Source organism: Uranotaenia lowii, chromosome 2 (assembly GCF_029784155.1).
Source record: "Uranotaenia lowii strain MFRU-FL chromosome 2, ASM2978415v1, whole genome shotgun sequence".
Lineage (NCBI taxonomy): Eukaryota > Metazoa > Arthropoda > Insecta > Diptera > Culicidae > Uranotaenia > Uranotaenia lowii.
This window is the reverse complement of record NC_073692.1, coordinates 165,784,549-165,804,936: the sequence shown is the minus strand read 5'-3', so window position 1 is coordinate 165,804,936 and position 20,388 is coordinate 165,784,549. Positions and strand designations below refer to the sequence as shown.

The window sequence follows — 20,388 nt, the reverse complement described above, 5'->3', positions numbered from 1 at the left end:
GAACCTCCCGAAGCAAGCTGCCGTCGTAGCCAATCCCGTTGTTGTTGTTGATATTGTCGAAGATTCCACGACCATAGCTTTCCCGAACGGACGGTAGCTGGAGCTCGCGATCGCGCTATTGCGCTATACATTTCGTGTTGCTTCATCAGTACTCCAACTATTTCCAAGTCAGGTCGTTGTTGTTGTAGCCCACGTATACAGGTGGCAGTCGAAGAAGACGAAAAATTCTACCGAGTAATGAATCCGTTTTTGGGTTTGATGTTGTTGTTTTTAACAAGTTCGAACTTGTTGTCAACCTACAAAACGACGTTTTAACCAAGTATATATTGCAAATGGTTGTATGTGCATTAGGGCTAAAGGGATGAATCATCCTAAGGGATGAAAATCCCGAAAAAAAAAGTGCATTAGGGTGTCCCAAAATTGCATAACTTCTGGGAATCGGGGGGCTCACCCTCCAAATGGTAGATTAGGATGTGCAGAACAAACTTTTGTATGGGACCGACTAAAAAATATCATGTTTAGAGGTTCCGCAAGCGCGATCTTTGAAAAAAGTCCACTTTCAAAAGATTAGATTTTTAATAAATTCTGGGTCCAAAAATTCTCATTAAGTTTATACATTTTATATTTTTTTAATTTTATTCAAGTTAAATACTACACGTGAAAAATGAAAAATGAACCAAACTTGTATCAAAATGTAAAACAAGCAAGCTATTTCCAAGAAAAAAAATTTTTGGTCCAAAAATTTTGTATTCAACTGACCAAAATGTGTACCAAGCGTAAAAAATTTTTGATACCAATGCCATCAAAAGATGTGGATTTTTGTGCACTTAAACTTTGCTGAGCAAAACATGTTGTTTGTATCATTGTGTGAAGAGCTATTCACGGTTTAATCCTTAATATTATCACAATTTAGGATATTTTTTATTTACAGGGTGACAAAAAAGTCCGGTCACACAGGAAAACCTCAATATCTCAAAGAATAAGAAGAAAATCTTAATCTGGCTTTCAAAGCTTGATTCAGTAACTCATAAAGATACTACACAGACGATATTTCGGAATTACACCACCTTTATCTGATTGAACCAGCTTCAGACGTCTCGGAAAGTCGTCGCAAGCGGCGCGCACCTGCTCCATCGGCATCTCGTCCTAGATTTTCGTGATAACTCGCTTGAATTGCTCCAAATTTGCTATTTTATAGTCGTTCAGCTTAGACATCATTTATCCCCACACGAAATAATTCATTGGATTCAGATCCGGAGACGACGGAGGCCATTCATTCTTCGAAATGAAATCGGTCAAGTTTTCCTCACACCACGCCTGAACAACCTTTACGGTGTGGGATGCTGCGCCATCTGTCAGCAAGCAAGACTGTCGTCTTATTTTGGAACCGGGAAACGTTCAGCTTGTCCGCAGGAGCTTGCTGGAGGCTCACACTCCAAACTCGATCATTTTGGCGATTGACTGTTTGCTCCAAAACGAACAGCTTCTCGTCCGAAAAAATAAGCTTGTAATCTGCGCGCCAAACCGAGCAGCGATAACAGCTGCCCTTAACTCTGCCATGGCTCACAACTCAATGTAAACAAACTGCACAAGAACGAAACTCTGCCACTTTGGGCAGCAGAGTTAGCCCTTTCATTTGACATATAGAAGGCACCAGAGAGATACAACGTGTAGGCTACAGGTGTCCCCATAAAAGTGTGACCGGACTTTTTTGTCACCCTGTAATTTATCAAATTTGTCTTAATAAATACCTACTTTAAAATCAAAATACTTGCATAAAAAGACTTGGATGGTTTGAAAAAGTCATCAGAAGGCCATATGCCAAATTTGAGCGGAATCGGACAATAGGAAGGGGTTGCACTGAATCTCAAGTTTGAAAGGGATTCTGGTTTTTCATCATACATTTTTTTCTTTACCAATTGATTGCTTGATTATGTAGATTATATTAAAATTTCAATTAAGACTAACATTTCACCTGAAGACTGCAACTCAATTGGACTTCAAGCAAAAAAGTTAAGGCTGTTCAAAAATTGTATTTTTGTGGGAATTGTCGTTTAGCACACAATGAGTACATTTTACTCATTGCATTTTACAGGACAATTTGTAACCAAAATACAATCTTTGAACAGCCATAACTTTTTTGTTTTAAGTCCAATCGAGTTGCAGTCTTCAGGTAAAATGTTAGTCTTAGTTGAAATTTTGATAAAATTTACATAATCAAGCAATCGATTGGTAAAGAAAAACAATTTATGATGAAAAACCAGTTTTTTATGCTTCTTTAGAACACTATGTCTCAGAATCCCTTTCATACTTGAGATTCAGTGCAACCCCTTCCTGTTGTCCGATTCCGCTCAAATTTGGCATATGGCCTTCTGATGACTCCCTTAAACCATCAAAGTTTTTTTTTGCAAGTATTTTGATTTTAGAGTAGGTATTTATAAAGACAAATTTGATAAATTAAATAAAAACTATCCTAAATTGTGATTATTATTAAAGATTAAACCGTGAATAGCTCTTCACACGATGATACAAACAACATGTTTTGTTCAGAAAAGTTTAAGTGCACGAAAATCCGCATCTTTTGATGGCATTGGTATCAAAAATATTCTACGCTTGGTACACATTTTGGACAGTTGAATACAAAGTTTTTGGACCAAAAATTTTTTTCTTGGAAATAGCTTGCTTGTTTTACATTTTGATACAAATTTGGTTCATTTTTCATTTTTCACGTGTAGTATTTAACTTGAATAAAATTAAAAAAATATAAAATGTATAAACTTAATGAGAGTTTTTGGACCCAGAATTTATTTAAAATAGAATCGTTTGAAAGTGGACTTTTTTCAAAGATCGCGCTTGCGGATCCTCTAAACATGATATTTTTTAGTCGGTCCCATACAAAAGTTTGTTCTGCACATCCTAATCTACCATTTGGAGGGTGAGCCCCCAGATTTCCAGAAGTTATGCAATTTTGGGACACCCTCATGTGCATGTTTACTGTAAACTGCATATTCCATGGAACTACCAAGTTTATGCTTCTACACGAGCGTATTTCTCATCTTGTTTTGCATCGCATACGAAATTTTCAGACAGCTCTTAGCGATATTTTTAATATAAGAATTAAAAATGTGTATCAAAACTTCATCAGCGATTTTCTCGAAATACGTCAAGTGGCTCATACGACCTAATCAAAACAAACTCTAGAAATCATCTCAAATCAGTCTGTGCTGAAGCTAAAAAGCAGTCTTCAATCAAAAATTCGATCACTGGCCTACAATTGACTGGAAAAAAAACTTTTTATTGATTTACTGAACAAGAAGACTATAGATAAAACATAAAAGTGAAATCAAAATTAAATTTGCTCTTAAATTGTGTTTATACTGTTCATTTTATATTGTGGTTAGACAAAATGAGGCACTATATAATTATCGTTCATTGAGTTAATTAACAAAAATGCGTTTATTTTATGTTTTCAACTAAAATAAGTCAACCTCATGATTTCTTTTATATTGGTTTAGTAATAACTGGTGAAATCATTTTCAATCCAGTTCGAATGACACAACTGAATGAGCATTTCAAGCTGTTATCTTGAGCCTTATTTTTATCAAACATTGTTAAGTGCAGAAGGATTGTGATTGATTGAGACTAAAAATTTGTTAAAAGTTGTAGACAGTGATTTTCATAAAACTAGGGGAGTGTAGGGTATTGTGGGTCACCCTGCATATCTTGGATGTGTGTTTAGATAAAAATCTCAATCCAACTGTCATCGTTGTCGCTCTGCGTAATCATGTCGGTAGCAAACTACGAATAGGGCGAATGTGCCAAATGTAAACAAATTTAGTTATCAGTGAAGTTATTCAAAGGATAATTGGGTTTCGAGAAACCAAGGAAACAAAAAAATATTTGTGCTCGGAGCTTATGGAGCTGTCAAACTTTGAACGCGTTTTTCACGAAACAGCGATGTTGGCACATCCGCTGTATTCAAAATTCGATACCGATGTATTTCTATACGTTGATAACTTGTGCACGCATCACATGCTTCTTTTAGTCAACTTGCTAAAGAAATTTGCTTACCTAATTTAAACGAGCACCCGAAAATTGTATCGACGGAAAAACTAAAGTTCTCAACAAAAATATGCTCATGTGTTTTTTGGCTTTTTAATGCACTTCTAAAATAATTACACATTAAGACAAATTTACTATAGAAAATAGCAAAGATAATTCCTTCTAATCTCTAAAATTCGTTTTTTCTTCTCAAGGAATTTTAAACCAAGTTGGTGTTATCTCGAGTCTCTAGAATATAAATGGTGGTAGGTTTCATTTGATTCAAAAACAAGTCCGAACATGTTTTTTTCTGAACTATTCGAAAAATTTAGAGGAACTGAGGGTAAAACAGCCATAACTCTTGTTTCGAATGCGTGCGGTGACTCAAACAGACTTCGTTGCATTCTTCGGATAAAATCACACAAGATACGTACCATTTGGTTAAAAAATTTCAAATCCGAACAATTTGAAAAATGTTGAGACATTGAGGGTAACGGCCATAACTCCTGTTTCGAATCCATTTAGTGGCTTAAGTAGGCTTTGTTGGATTCCTCGGTAAAAATCACACAATATGCGTCCTATTTTTTTTTTCAAGTTTTCAAGTCCGAGCATGCTTTTTTTTAAATAATTGAAAAATGTAGGGGAATTGAGGGTAAAAACAGCCATAACTCCATTCTCCGAAGCGTGCGATGGCACAAATAGCCTTCGTTGGATTTTTCGGAAAAAAAAATCACACAAGATACGTCCCATTTGGTTCAAAATTTTCAAGACCGAACATGCGTTTTCTTAACTACTTGAAAAAATGTAGGAGAATTGAGGGTTGAAACAACCATAACTCCATTTTCCGAAGCGTGCGGTAAATCAGACAGCTTCCATTGGAGTCCTCAGAAATAAATTGCACAAGATAGGTCTATTTTTGTTCAAAAAGTTGTAAGTTGAAAATCCCCAAATTACTTGTTGAAAAGTCAAATAAAAAAAATCATGTGTTCAAAATATCCAGACTGGTTACCGGTTGTAAAAAAATTTTCTATTGAATACAATTGTTGTAGATACAAAAAAAAAAGGAATCCTTTACTTCCCTATACATTTTTTTGACGAAGAAACGTTAAAAGCAATAAATTTTTTTAAAAGTATTTTTTCTCTAGAATGAGCTTGCTGGCCATAAAATGGTTTATTAAACAATCATAAATTTCGAAACCTGCACGATGAATTATACAAGTACAAAATGGGAAAGATTTTCGTAAATTTGTTGAATTTATCATCTTTTTAAACAAATCCAAGCAAATTCCTACTGAGGACCGAAAGTCATAACTCTTATCCAAAGTCGTTCGGCTTGTCTCACATGCTACTAATTCAACACGTAGGCGTACAAACGGCCCCTCGAGCAATATGTTGTTCCTACTGTCGTCGTCGACCTACATATGTCAAATATGAATGGGCATTTAAATGCCGGAAGGATGTTTGACATAATGTGCCTGAATTAAGTTTACCGTACGTAGGGGGGTTAGTTGGATTGGAAGGCTTATGTAGGATGACTGTGATAATAAAGTAAGTAATATGTTTCACTTTAATTGCTCAGACAATTTTGTGCTCAAATAATAAATCTCATGTCCTTTAAATTAAATTAAATTTCTATAAAAAGAACAAAACTGTCGAATGGAAGAGATAATAAACAATATTATCAATTCGGTTGCATATCAATCGAAATCAGAATTGCATTCACTTGTAAAAGCAAAATTAAAGAATAACACACAGGTTTTCACCTCTGAAGGCAGCAGCTTTGAACTCCCGGAGCAGGCACATCATGAATTACGCGCTCGGATTAAAGTCCACCAAATTGAAAGCAATTCAATGAGCAATTTGTATCCTTTTGATGCCGGGATTTGCTGCTGTTGGTACTGGTTCAGTGGAAAATACAATTCTATTTTGCCCTACGGATGGCAGCAGTAACATCAGCAATAAGGCAGCTCTCAACTCCGCACTCACCAGACGACAATGAGAATGAATGTGCATTTGTCGAGCAATCAAGTGAGGGTGCTTGTAGTACAGAAAATTAAATTCCCAAGGCAGTATTTTCGCACGGACGAGCCAGGGTACCAATTGTGCTGGGGCCATTCATGTAGAGCAACACCCACACAACAGTCCGGAACGAGATGGAGATGACATCAACCTGGAACGTACCAATGCATGAGCTTGGTAAAGGAAAAAAAATCATACAAAGCTAAAAAATAAAATTTCCTCAATTTTTCAATTTGTTTAAACCAATTTAAAACTTAAATAAATTAATAAATTCAATGTATGGTATTGGAAGTTCCAGACAAAATTCAAAATATTTTTCTCAAATATTTAGTTGCTAGGAATTCCGAATCCTTTGCATGACACATCACGAGTACTTCCTATTTCCGGCATAAATGTACGGTAGCAACGAAAGATTACTTATTTATAGAATACAGCATGAATGTTCAAGGGAGTCTGTCTTAAAATTTGTTCACAGCAAGAAAAAGGTCCTTCCACCATACGACTGCAAGTGATGACGGTGGTTTACTGCGCTTCTCTCTTCTATTATTGCTTCATGCTGAGATAGGCCAGGACCTGCAACTACCATGTTAGATGATGATAGCAATAATTTCAAACTACATTACCAGAAGGTAGGAAAACTGCTAACTGAGAGCAAAGGTCGACCCCAGTCAAGTGCACGCGTAAACTCCTACGGTGCCAAAACCATAGCTCTTTTCCTTTTATAGCTCTGATGGTGCAATTGCAATCCATATAGCCGTACAAGTGAAGAAATGATCAGGGTTGAGGATATTTAGTTTATATTTCGTATGTTGAAAAATAATATTTATCAAATTTAAAAAAAAAAAATGTAATAAACTTAACTTTCCAGACCAAATATTATTAAAATATTATTTTACTTCAAACTATTTATAAAACCTCTTGAAGGAACTCATTTATATGTAAGAGAAGGAAGTTGAAGAAAAATATTTTTGTAAAATTATATTATATAGGGGAGAATGGGGTATCTTGGGCCACTTTTTTTTCTTAGTTTCATAACTTCTTTATTGTTTAAGATTAAATGAAAAAAATAAATAGAAAGGTTTTCTACATTTTTGAGGTTTCATTAGGCATTTTTTATTATTTTTAAATAAATCAATTCCACGAGTTCTGCCTGTTTTAAAAAATGTATTTTTTTTTTTTGGATTTTGAAAAACTGTGGGGAAACGTGGGCCAACAAATCCAAATCGACAAGATAACGTGCAAAGTTTATGAGTTGACCCAAAACTGAAATTTCATAGCTTATTTAGTTATTTTAAAGCAATTTCAGATGAGGAAATAAAAATGAGAGATGTGTGTGATCGAATAGTTCCTAAAACCTAACTCGCGACAATTTCGGTTAAATTCCATATATAAAATTTATGTTTGTTTCTATCGCATTAGAAAAGATGGACAAAACATTTTTCATAACTCTTCATTTGGCATATGAAAACTTCACAGATAGTAATAACGTATTTTAAGTTTTAAATGTGTATAAAAACACCAAAATACAGGTGGCCTAAGATACCCCACAAAATGTGGCCCACAAGCAATGATTTGCAAATTGGATGCGTTTGTGTAACTTATTGATGTTTCATCAAAAATTCCTTTTCCACGTGAAAGAACATGACAAAACTAAGATCATAAGCGTATGAGCATATTTTGTTATTTATGTTATTATGTTATTTACTTTAGGTCTCCCACGGATGCAATTTTGCGGGTGTTTGTTTAATTATGTAAGTACATTTTTCTAGGCCAGATACATAAAAGAAGCATATGATGCGTACATAAGTTAACAACATATAGAAAAACATGCTTACGCAAAGCGACGACGATTATAGTTGGATTAAGATTTTTATCTCAACACACAGCTGAGATATTCAGAGTGGCCCACGTTACCCCACTCTCCCCTAATAATATTTTTAATTTTTTTTTTAATTCATTATTTTTCCAGTATAAATATTAAAATGTATCATTAAAGATAAAATCGGGAAAATGATTATTTATTTATTTAGATCAGTGGTTTTCAAATTGGTCCCTATCGCCCCCTTGGGGGCGTTCTGAGCTTTCTGGGGGGCGGTGAGCTCAACTTCTTTATTTGGGGGGCGTTGGAAGGGCTCAGGGGGGCGGTGAGGTCATTTTTAAATTCACATTTTTACAAATAACGGAACAACTGAGAATTGAAATGAAAACGGGTCCGTTCAATGCCCAACAATAAAATGATTTGAAGAGCTCTGAAAACCAAATTATAGCTATATATCTGTAAACTTACAAAGTTAAGAAGCAAGTTTCTGTCACTGTAAGTCACAATCACAGACCGATTTTTTTTAAATTATTTCAGATTTCTATATATTGATCAGGTTTTGTGAGTTTATTTTGGGTTGCAAAAATTGTTGATGGCAATGCCGGAAAATCTTGAAACTGTATTGTCTTAAATATTTGACAATAAAAATCTTCCGAATAGAATCTGCGTTAAAAAGTGTCACAGATTTAATCATAGATTTTTGGAACGAAAAAAAAAATGATAACAAGCCAAAGAAACTTTAATTTATAGTTCTGATTTGTTGGTTTAAATTCAGTCGATATTTAAATGAAATTCGGCAATTTTACATAACAAAGCATTTGAAGTTGTTCGATTAAAATTAAAGATTTCACTGAATTGTCGGAATTGAGGTGTTTAAACCTTTGTATAATTTATAGACTTGTGGAAGAACAGTATTCAAGTTAAGTCTACAATTGTCATAAATAAATAATTTTTTATATCAAGAAAAAATACTATGTATTTTTTATGCTCTTTCACCGAATTAACAGTAACAATTTTTTGCATTAAAGAAAGCAATTTTAATAAGTAAAGAATCCTGTTTACCATTAAGATTGGCGGTTTTTTGTTAGATTTTTTTTTGTTTTCAATGCTAAGTACTATATTTGTACATATTTGTACTGGAAAATGTATATTTTTCGAATTTTATTCTTGAGGTTTTGAAGCAATTTGATTTTGAATGAATTTTGAGTTTTGTCTTACTACATTTGATGGTTATGCGTTGGCTTTTCGGTCTTCTCATATGTCAATTATAACAATTTTTTAATGTGCTTCATTGAACATTTCAAATTATACTTCAATAAAATTTCAAAAGCTTTTGGTTTTGCAACGATGCCAATTAGCATTCTTTCTAATGACATTTAAAAAATTCACTCAGAGGAGCGTTGAGCTCGAAAATTTAGCAAAAGGGGGCGGTGAAGGAAAAAAGTTTGAAAACCACTGATTTAGATCTTAGGTTTCAGCCCTTTATCTTAATCTAGAGTTTAATTAATATTATGAACAACACAAATAATTAATATTAATTAACACTGCCTACTTCTAATTTTAATTTGTTCTCTAGCCATATTAAATTTAATAATATCAACGTTTGCATTATAAAGTGTCATGATTCGGTACATAGGCTCGTTCCTAGCATAATTTTGAACCCGATTAGCTAACTGGGATGGCCTTACGCTACGCAAACTACTGCGGCCTTCGTTATCACATATTTGAGATGTTAAATAATAATAATAATAATAATAATAATAATAATAAAATACGGTGAATAATTTCTTCCACTGGTCAGATCTTTAAAAAACAGTGCGTCAATCGATTTTCTGCGGGTTTCCAAGGTGTTCAATCCTACCAGTATGCACAACACTTGATACCCCGGCATTTTTGCTTGCCATCCAAGGTTTCTCAAGTCGTATCTCAGGAACTTCTTTTGAACTCTCTCTAGTCTGTTGATATGAATGTTAAAGTATGGATACTGGCGTACTTCATTGCGGTCCGAACCAAGCCGACGTAAATTAATACAATCGTATAGGGATCACTCAATTCTTGACTAATTCTGCTAACCATTCCGAACATTAAATTAGGCTTTGTTACAACTTTTTCTATCTGCTTCGAAAAGTTTAGCTTTGAGTCCAACTCAACTCCCAAATCTTTTATTGAAGCCTGTCGTGCAACAATCAAATCATTTCCCAGGAGATATTCGTACATGATGTTGCTCAACTTGCCGCAGTTCGCAGGCAGTCATGTCGTCAAAAAGAATCATTTCTTCAGGTAGACGAACGTTAGAAGGCAGAAGATATAGTTCAGAGTCACTTTCTCGATACCAAGTGGTAGTCTTCAGATTAAAAATCTCCAATTATAATGACTTTGCTTTCCGGTGATACAGTCTTTAACAAGGATTCTATGCTAGCAGTATAGGAAGAATATCTTTCACAACCGGAGGCCGGAGGTATGTAGACGCAACATACAAAAATTTCAATTTTGTCGACAACTAATTTTACTGTAACTTCTTCATTACTACTCGATTCATTGATCAAAGTGGTCGTAAAGCGATTATTAACAGCAATCAGAACACCACCTCTAGAAGTTTTATCGGAATTAGTAGGCGAGCGGTCGCAGTGGTAAACTGAAAATGCGTCAGAAAAATCATTCGGTCTCCTATTGATGAATTCAGATTCGTTTCACAAAATGCAAATACGTCATAGTCCAGCTCAATTGATGACAAAAAAACGGCTTCTAGTCTCATTTTCCTACGGATACTGTTCATATTTTGATAATAAATGGTCAAATTCTCTTTTATCTGGTTGCTTTGGTACGTCACTGAGTCTACGATTGGACTGGGGTCACGAAGGGTGTTATGGGATTTACGGTTATTGCTGGTGTTAAAGGTCTCGGCTCCCACGCAAACCCCGGTTTGGATATTCAGATAAACATTATAGGATCTATCTATGACTTCGTTTAGCTAGTTCAGCCTAATAACTCGGGAACTACAAGTAACATGAAAATTTGTATACACTATGGGCTTAGGCACTTTGAATAGGTGACCCACATTTTTTCACATTTTGTAATCATGATATTTTTTAATGTTAAGTATCAATGTGCACGTTTAAATATATGTTTCGGTAAAACAAAAATTTTTCATATTAAACTTGGATTGTTTGAAGCAAATGTTTTAATGAATTTGAACTTTTATTTTCTGCCTTATTCAGAGTTTTTCCAACAGTAGTTAGATGATATTTGGAAGATGAAGGCCAGTAAGGTGGTGAGATTTATAAGAAACAGTATCCCATACTAGTGAACCTTCATATAAGAGAAGCGACATCTGATCCCTTTTAAAATAAAGTATGTGGCAACATCGCCAAAATTTTGAACAAAAAAAATCCTCAGCACTGTTTTCTGGCTCAATGTTCAAGCTCTAAAGTGAACGCTCTTTCAATCCAACAAAACAACATTGAACTCGATGCCCAAAGGATCGCGATAAATGGTATGAATGACTTGAATTTCGTTAACAATCAGATAGTTTTCTAACTAGGAACACGATTCACCAAAGCATTGAAGAAAATTGCACCTAATCATAAATTCATATGTCCAGCTTTAAAATTATCTGTTTGAACTATAACTTGGTTGAGTTTTCAATAAGAAAGGTAAAAGATCTGCGACAAATGCTCGGATCGATTGGAATCGATTTTGACAGTTCTTTTGTATCGATTGGAATTTTGTGTTTCAGACGTCGCTTCTCTTATATGTAGGTTCACTATCCCATACTGCAATTATGTCACGATTTCGACTACAACTGTCATCTCAATAATTGATGATAGTACGACGTGATAAGACAAATATTAAATTGGGTTATTTCACAATAAAGGGCGAACACGAAATTATTGCGACATATTGAACAGGGCATAACTTTTTACCATTGGGTAAAAATTAACTAAATTTTGCACAATTTCTCAGTGTTGTGTATTGTTTACATGCTGTCAATCTCGAAGTCGTGTTTTTCGATTCAACAAAAATGGAGGTGAACCAATGCGAGTCGAGAAAACAAACTCTTTCCAAACACCTGGAATTTCCTTACCTATCGCGCCGGAATTTGGGAAAAATATTGATCATTCACCATTCAACCGTCTCCAGAGTGTTGAAGCGGTTCCAGAAGCGGTCGACGTTGGACCACGGCAAAAGATCTTGAAGAAAACCGAAACCGGAGAACAAAAAGACGGAGGGGAAGGTGACGCGGATCATTAAAGCAAATTACAACGTTCTCACACTCTCGTTTTGGTCCAAAACTCATCCATGATTTTTTGCAGAATTTTTAAGTAACGTTTACAAGAGTAATTTTGAACTTCTAGGATTGTATGGGAAAATTGAATTTTTGTACTGAAAAATCAAAGTCATTTTTGTTGCTTCTGTAGAACCGAGCCAGCTGATGGTTTTGTGCCAATTAGCTGTTTAGCTGTTTAACAGGGGCATTTCTTTTCGCATTGATAAACAATAAATTCAATTTACATCACCAGCAAGCTTTGATTTGCTATCCAGTACACGTGAACTGTAGATGGTTGCTTCTAACACCCGGCCCATGGTGGTGGTGAAAATAACCCCGCCAAAGGAAACGAAAATTTCTTAACGAAATGGGTGCCATGACTTTTGGTTCGTGAGAATAAAAACAAAAGTCGTATGGGAGCCCCCTCTCCCTTGAGTCGGAGCGGTTTGTAACTATTATAGAAACCATCTCCGGCCCCAAAAACCCTCAGATGCCAAGTTTCACGATGATCGGTTCAGTAGTTTCCGAGTCTATAGGGAACAGACAGACAGACAAACATTCATTTTTATATATATACTAGCTGACCCGGTGTGCTTTGCTACACCTTCCATAAATTTTTGAAACTTGTGGTACCTTGTTATTTTATTTGTTATTTATTTGCACCAAAGTTTAAGTTAAATTTCAAAATCATTAAAATGTTTTTTTCAAAATGAATTATCAACTTTTTTTAATTTGAAATCTTAATTTTTTTTTTAAATCCGTGTTTAAATCCTTTTTATGACTCTGGATTTCTTTGCTTCATAAGTTTATAACTAATGCCAAAATATATTTTTAAATAAATATGAAACTATCACAAACTATCATATAAACATTTTTAGTAACAAAATAACATTTATTTTACCTATTGTACTCGAATTATCATACAAATTACCCCCATTCCTATTTCCCTAATTGAAGGAAAGTGGGTCTCATAACATCAGAAAAACACTTGATTGTTCCCATGTCATACTTGGTTCTATTTGTTAGATAAGTTTTTGGTTTATGCAAAACAATCATAGAGCTTCCGTCTTCCCTAACTGTACTCGCCAAAAATTGTAAAGGAGCCCCCTCCCCCCCTTCTCCTTCATGTCACCCCATTGGAAGGAGGCAGAAGTATCAAATATTCACAGAAACCTTCCCTGTGCTCAAATACCCTCTCAAGCCAAATCTCGTTCCATATGCTTAATAGGTTCCCGAGGGATGTAAAAATTATATGCTAGGACCCTCCTCCCTAAGATTTTACGACTTGAAGGACGAAGGGTTCTCAAAATATCATAGGAACATTTATCGTAATCAAATACCTTCCCACGCCAAATTGGGTGCCATTTGCTTGATTATTTATCCAGTTATGCTGAAAATTATTAAGGAGCACCCTCCCCACTTTCTATATACTCACTGCACAGTGGTGCAAAACATCAATCTAGCTGTACGAAATTAATAGCGCCCAGGGATGAAGAGATAGACATTCGGTGTCTTCAGCAACATTGTTCAGTTTGACATGGAGCATATTCTAGTATCAAATTTTTTGCCGAGGGGTCCACCAATAGCGAGATAAAAATGCTAACTTTTTTGTTTTTCAAATAAGGGCTTTGATGTCTTCGACAAAGTTGTTTATCTAATCAAAATACATAAGTTTGTTGAAGATGTCAAAGTCCTATCACATCACCCTCAGAAGTTACAGTCAAAGTAAAAAAAATCTCATGAAAAAACAGTTTTTTGAACCTGACGCGTTGTAGATTGGATGAAATGGTTCGCTGTCTTTGAAACAAAGTTGTAACAAGCCACGATCTACAATTGTCTCATACATTATGATGGGTTTAAAAGTTGCTGAAGCTCTATAAAAAGCATTTAGTGTATTTTATTGGCAATTTTGGAAGGCTCTTCCATCGAAAAGTGCACATTTTCGCAATACCCCCGTTTTTGTGATTATTTTTGATGATAAGCGGAACTATTTCCATTTGAAATTAGCGGGGAAATCGGTGGAACTAGTAGAGACTTGAATGATTGAAAATACACTTTTTGTATAAAAATTACCTATTTTACTTATAGAAAAACCGTTGAAAACATTTAATTTATTAATAAACTGTTGCAGTTTTCCTTAATACAGTTTGTTTTATTGAAAGACGTTTAATTTCGATTTTTCAAATCATTTAAACTCAAAAAAAAATCATGGAACTAATCTGTTAAATTTGGTAGAAGCAGTTATATTGTACTGGCAAAACCGGTTCTATTATTCATTTATATGATATTAAATACTTATTTAGTGCTCTACCAAATTTAACAGATTAGTTTCATTAATGTTTTTGGAGTTTAAATTATAAAAAAAAAGATTTTTAATGTCTTTTAATAAAACAAACTATATAAAGGAAAAATGCAACAGTTTATTAATAAATTAAATGTTTTCAACGGTTTTTCTATAGGTAAAATAGGTAATTTTTTATATAAACGTGTATTTTCAATCATTCAAATCTCTACTAGTTCCACCGATTTCCCCGCTAATTTCGAATGGAAATGGTTCCGCTTATCATTAAAAATAATCACAAAAAAGGGGGTATTGCGAAAATGTGCACTTTTTGATGGAGGAGCCTTCCAAAATTGCCAATAAAATACACTAAATGCTTTCTATAGAGCTTCAGCAACTTTTAAACCCATCATAATGTATGAGACAATTGTAGATCGTGGCTTGTTACAACTTTGTTTCAAAGACAGCGAACCATTTCATCCAATCTACAACGCGTCAGGTTCAAAAAACTGTTTTTTCATGAGATTTTTTTTACTTTGACTGTAACTTCTGAGGGTGATGTGATAGGACTTTGACATCTTCAACAAACTTATGTATTTTGATTAGATAAACAACTTTGTCGAAGACATCAAAGCCCTTATTTGAAAAACAAAAAAGTTAGCATTTTTATCTCGCTATTGGTGGACCCCTCGGCAAAAAATTTGATACTAGAATATGCTCCATGTCAAACTGAACAATGTTGCTGAAGACACCGAATGTCTATCTCTTCATCCCTGGGCGCTATTAATTTCGTACAGCTAGATTGATGTTTTGCACCACTGTGCACTGGAAGGAGGGAGGGGTACCAATTATTCATAGAACAATTTATCGTACCCATATACCCTTCCTTGCCAAATTTGGTTTCATTTGCTCGAATAGTTTTCAAGCTATGCAATTAAAAACTGGTTAAAGGCCCCTCCCCCTTCTTTTTGTATCTCCAATGGAAGGATGGAGGAGCTTTAAATAATCATAGAACCATTTTTCGTATTCCACTACCCTCCCATGCCAAATTTTGTTCCATTTGCTTGATTTGCTCTCCAGTTATGTAAAAAATTGTAAGGTAGACCCCCTCCTCCCTTCCTATCACTCCACTGAGAGGAGGGAGGGGTACCTAATATTCAAAGAAATATTCCTCGTTCCCAAATACCACCCCATGCCAAATTTGGTACCATTTGCTTAATGGGTTCTCGAGTTATGCAAAAAATTGTCTTTTGTTTGGGAGGCCCCTCCCCCCCTTCATGAGAGAGGGAGGGGTCTCAAACCATAATAGGAACCTTCCCCTACCTCCAATACCCCCACCTGCCAAGTTTCACGCAAATCGGTTCAGTAGTTTCCGAGTCTATAGGGAACAGACAGACAGACAGACAGACAGACAGACAGAAATTCATTTTTATATATATAGATATAGATAACCGCACCTTGGCCTTAAACCCGGTTATAAGATTCTGCACAACCTGTGAATCAACCGTTTTTTGCATGTAAACCCATACTTTCTTCAGTTCCTCGACTGCATTCACTACCTTAGGTTGTTTAAGAAAGTGCTGCTTCATAATCACCCAATACTTCTCGATGGGGAAGAGTTCCGGAGTGTTGAGAGGGTTGAAAATTTTTGGAACGAAACTGACCGTATTGTCCGCATACCACTTCAGCACGTCCTTGGAGTACTGGCATGAGGCAAAATACGGCCAGAAGATTGTTGGGACGTTGTGGGCCTTCAGGAGAGGAAGCAGCCGCTTTTGGAGGCACTCTTTCATGTACACCTGTCCGTTCATCGTGTCCTGGGTCACAAAAGGTGCACTCTACTTCCCGCATGTGCGGACGGCTGGCTAAACCAGGAATTTGTTCGCAAGTTTGGACATGCTTCGGAACGTTGAACTTATCCTTGGCCGTGAAAAACAGGTTGCCGGGGATCTGTTTGAAGTCGGCCCTCACATACGTTGCGTTGTCCATGATGCAGCATTCAACTTTCGTCAGCATGTTGAGGTACAACTTCCAGGCCCGGGTTTTGGTGGACTTGTTCTGCTTCTCGTCTCGATTAGGGGCCTTTGTACCTTGAACGTTCGAAGCCCAGCCTTAGTTTTGGCCTTCTGGACAAAACTTTGGCTTAGGTGCAGCTTCTTAGCCACATCCCGAACGAAGGCGTTCGGGTTTCGGTTGAAGGCTCGAACTACGCGGTTGTGATTTTTGGTGTTATACGGAATACGGTGATGCTTAATCAACCGCTTAATCACTCGCGACACCGTGGAATTCGCGATTATCAATGTTTTAGCGATGGAACGATGCGAGAGATCCTCGTTCTCGTGATGAATGCGCAAGATTTCATCACGCACGAGCTGTTTTTACGACTCCATTTCCGCGAGTTTTCATCATAGGACTTTAAAACTTGCAAGATGTAAGCAATGCACTATGAACTAAATCCACCCGAATTTTCATTAAATTCTACCCAACGGTTAAAAAGTTAGAGCGATTTCAAAGTGTGGAAATTTCATCGTGGACACCCTTTAGACGACTGTTAATGCTTTCCACAGTAATACCTACTTTTTGAGTTTATGGGTAATTAAAAAAATAAAGCTCTTTAAAAAAAATCGGAGTTGTACTTTCTTAATAAACTCCTTGAACTGAAGCTACTTGAACGGAAGCGTGTACCAAAATAACAAGAAAGAGCAACACCAAAATAGTTGGAGTTCTACCTTCTGCTTAATGTTGGTTTTGGTTTCATAAACGCAAATTTCTAGAGATATTTATCGTAAAACTGTTGAAAGTATGAAAATTAAGGTACACCTTTTGTAAAGATGAAAATTACTTTTACTCAACCCTGTGATTTGCAGGAATCGCTCAAGGGACAAATATTTTTTTCGTCATCTTTCAACCGCAAGCCCGCAAACCTTGCTCATTTCAGTGTTATCTAATTATAAAAATTGTTTCACTGCATGTGCCCTATAGGGGAACATGCTCTATTATGCGCCACCTAAGCGAATCGCTGATTTTCTATGTATTCCACGTACAAATTTTGTTAAAAATGGGTGTAATCGTTGAAGAAAAGTGTTTTCTACAAATACCTATGATTTTACATTACTCAAATTGCTATAGTTTCTTCATAAACTTGTTTTTTAAAAACCATATTCAAAGCCACAGAACAAAACTGTGTTGCGAATACGCGCCGCTGTGTATTCAATACGCGCCTAGCAGCCGAACACACCCGAGAGCAGCCGAAGACAGAAAACACACCAATACTTACAGACACTTTGACTGAAAATAAAATCAAAATGGACTAATAGAAATTTAACAGAAAATGAAAAATAGATTTTTTGGGCTGAATTAACGCTCAAAATATGGTTTTAGACTTTTTGTTAATTTTCAATGAAAATTGGCCTTTTTGAAAAATAAATGCTATTTTCAGCCTACTACGATTGGCGCGTTATAACGAGCGCATGGGCCGTGATAGAACATACCCATTAAAAGCATACGTTAGCGAGTTCAGTATGATTTTTTAGCATAAAATCATAATTTAGATTATCCTCTATCGATGTGTCAGAAAATATTGTCTTATTCGTTTTTCTCTGCTTGGTGACACCTTATTAAAAGTGTTTTAAAATTTAGATCGAAATGAAGAAAAACCTAAATTGTAAAATTATCACAACACAGGGGCATTTGAAGGAAAAATTCATCCTTGCCATGACCAATCACAGCATTTAAAACAAATTGGTAATATTTTGCAGGCTTAAAATGTTTCAGATTCTTCAAAACAAGGGTGGCGCGTATTAGCCACATGGGGCATTATATGAACTTTTCCCCTACACGGAGCTACTGCTGGCCCTTCGGCACCGAGCTTTTCCATTTGGAGATGTCGTATTTCTTTCCCAGAGAGTAGGTAACAATAACCGGCCGCAGGGGAATTCAGCTCATAGCTTGACAAGTGCACCTACGGCAGCCAAGTGCTCTACGTGAAATTGCTTCCTTCGGTTGCGAGCCATCCAGTTGAGTGTGGAGGACAACACAACTTGCCATCATGCCGGGAAAAAAATTAAATTGTGTGTTGCCGGGCGGACGTACTTTTCCTTTCGGAATAAATTGAATACTTGGCCTACGGGAAACGGAACAATAACAGTAATTCAAGATACTGTGGCACCGTTTTGCAAATCAGAGACGTTAGACCCTGGAAACATGAACGAAATCAATAGATTCGTCGAAGGACTGATACTGCGTTCAAAAACTCAATTTTACCTTGCCTTTTCATTTCCTATAGAGTGTTGATTAATTTGAACGATGTAAAGGTATTTAGAGGGTATTTCTTTTCTTTCTTATTCAACATTTTACCAAGCTATTTGCATGATTTGATCAATTACTGTTCTTTTTCGGTCTGCTAGTTGAATTTGCACCAGAGACTTTCCATGCTGTAAGCAAAAAACAAAAGAAGCCCAGAAGTCACATTTATCAAATTAGTTCCATCCATTTGCTCGAATTATATTAGTCGACTTACCAGAAGATGCTTTCGGTGGAGAAATTGTTTTCATTCCTTGGACGGTCTTTTGGCAAAAAGGATTTTTCATACTTTTTTGTTCGTCTGCAGACCGCAAGAGCCAAAACTATCCATTTGAAACAGGCAAAAAGGAAAAAAATGCAATTCATTTTTGCTTTGCGGCTTTTTCTCGAGTGATTTTTTGGCAGATTTTAAAGTTAGTTAGTTAGTTGGTAAATTTATCGAATGATGGAGATAAATATTTTGAAACAAGATGGAAAGGGCATTCCACAAAGAAAGTTGTTTGCTTGAAATCCAAGACCGAAAAAATAGCCAAAAATTAAACATTAAACATAAAAAACGGTCGATAACATAAACCTAACAAGATGGAATGCTTGTTTTAAAATTCCTAGTTTCATATTTATGTGACAAACGGGTGAAACTAACTTAAAGGGAATGTTATGCAATATTGCAATGTAATGTTGCAATATGTATTTAGTCGAATATTAAGCAATATATCAAGATTCCGATGGTTATAAATAGCTTACTATTTATTCACATGTATGGAAAATTGAAGATCTTTTTTCGTACTTGTCAGTCTTGACAGTGTGAGGAAATATAATTGAAATATCCGTGATCACTAACAATTCAATTAGTAAAGTCTTAAGTCTATTATGTGTCTGAGGTAACGAAATTTGCAATCATTTCGCCCTTATCCTCTTAGTTCTGACGACGGAAAATCTGGTGCACTTTCCGAACTTTAACAATTGGATATAGAGTGTCCATTCTTGGGAATTTCATGTTCGGAATTCTCGACAATTAATGAAAAATAGACCGCAAAATGATCATTCTAGTTGGATGACAAGTTTTGCATAATCTTCAACTTCTTTAAAACATTCATATGAACTGACCACTTCGTGAATGTGCGTGCGGGTGTATTCGGCTTTGAACCCAATTGAAGATTTATATTTAAGATGCCGTCGAAAACATTAATTGACAAATACATCAAGGTACCTGATTCGAGACAAGAAATAAAATCAATCCAGATACAATGAAGAGCTATGGAAAGTGAAGGTGAAGCCTAAAATCAAACAATTGAATTTGAGAAGAGATAAAGGTCCATCGCGAAATTATTGCGGCACCGGAAATGACATGCAAATTTTCTTACAATGTTTTGAGTCAAACAAAAATTTAAGCGTAGGTATATACATACAAATATTTACTTCAAAAATCAAAAGAAAAGTTAATCGATGGAGCCTTGAGTACAAATTGAACGCATTTTTCGCTTATGCACTCCATCAAAGTCTTTGTGACTTAGTAGGCTGTGAGCGAAGAAAATGGTCAAGTTAGTTTTTGAAATTTGTGATATTTGTGAAATATTTGAAAATTCACAACATCACCTGATCCAGTCAAGCCACGTTCCCAGTATATTTTACCGCAGTTAAAGCCATGACTGCGTCCTG

At 35.6% G+C, this 20,388-nt stretch overlaps 2 protein-coding genes across 2 annotated transcripts in view; both read left to right on the top strand.

Annotated features, from left to right (window-relative positions):
• Positions 1-20,388, top strand: part of LOC129748602 (dual specificity calcium/calmodulin-dependent 3',5'-cyclic nucleotide phosphodiesterase 1-like) — a 190,906-nt gene that overhangs the window by 1,149 nt on the left and 169,369 nt on the right. The gene's annotated exons all lie outside the window — the stretch shown is intronic.
• Positions 1-20,388, top strand: part of LOC129742060 (homeobox protein OTX1-like) — a 61,132-nt gene that overhangs the window by 13,098 nt on the left and 27,646 nt on the right. The gene's annotated exons all lie outside the window — the stretch shown is intronic.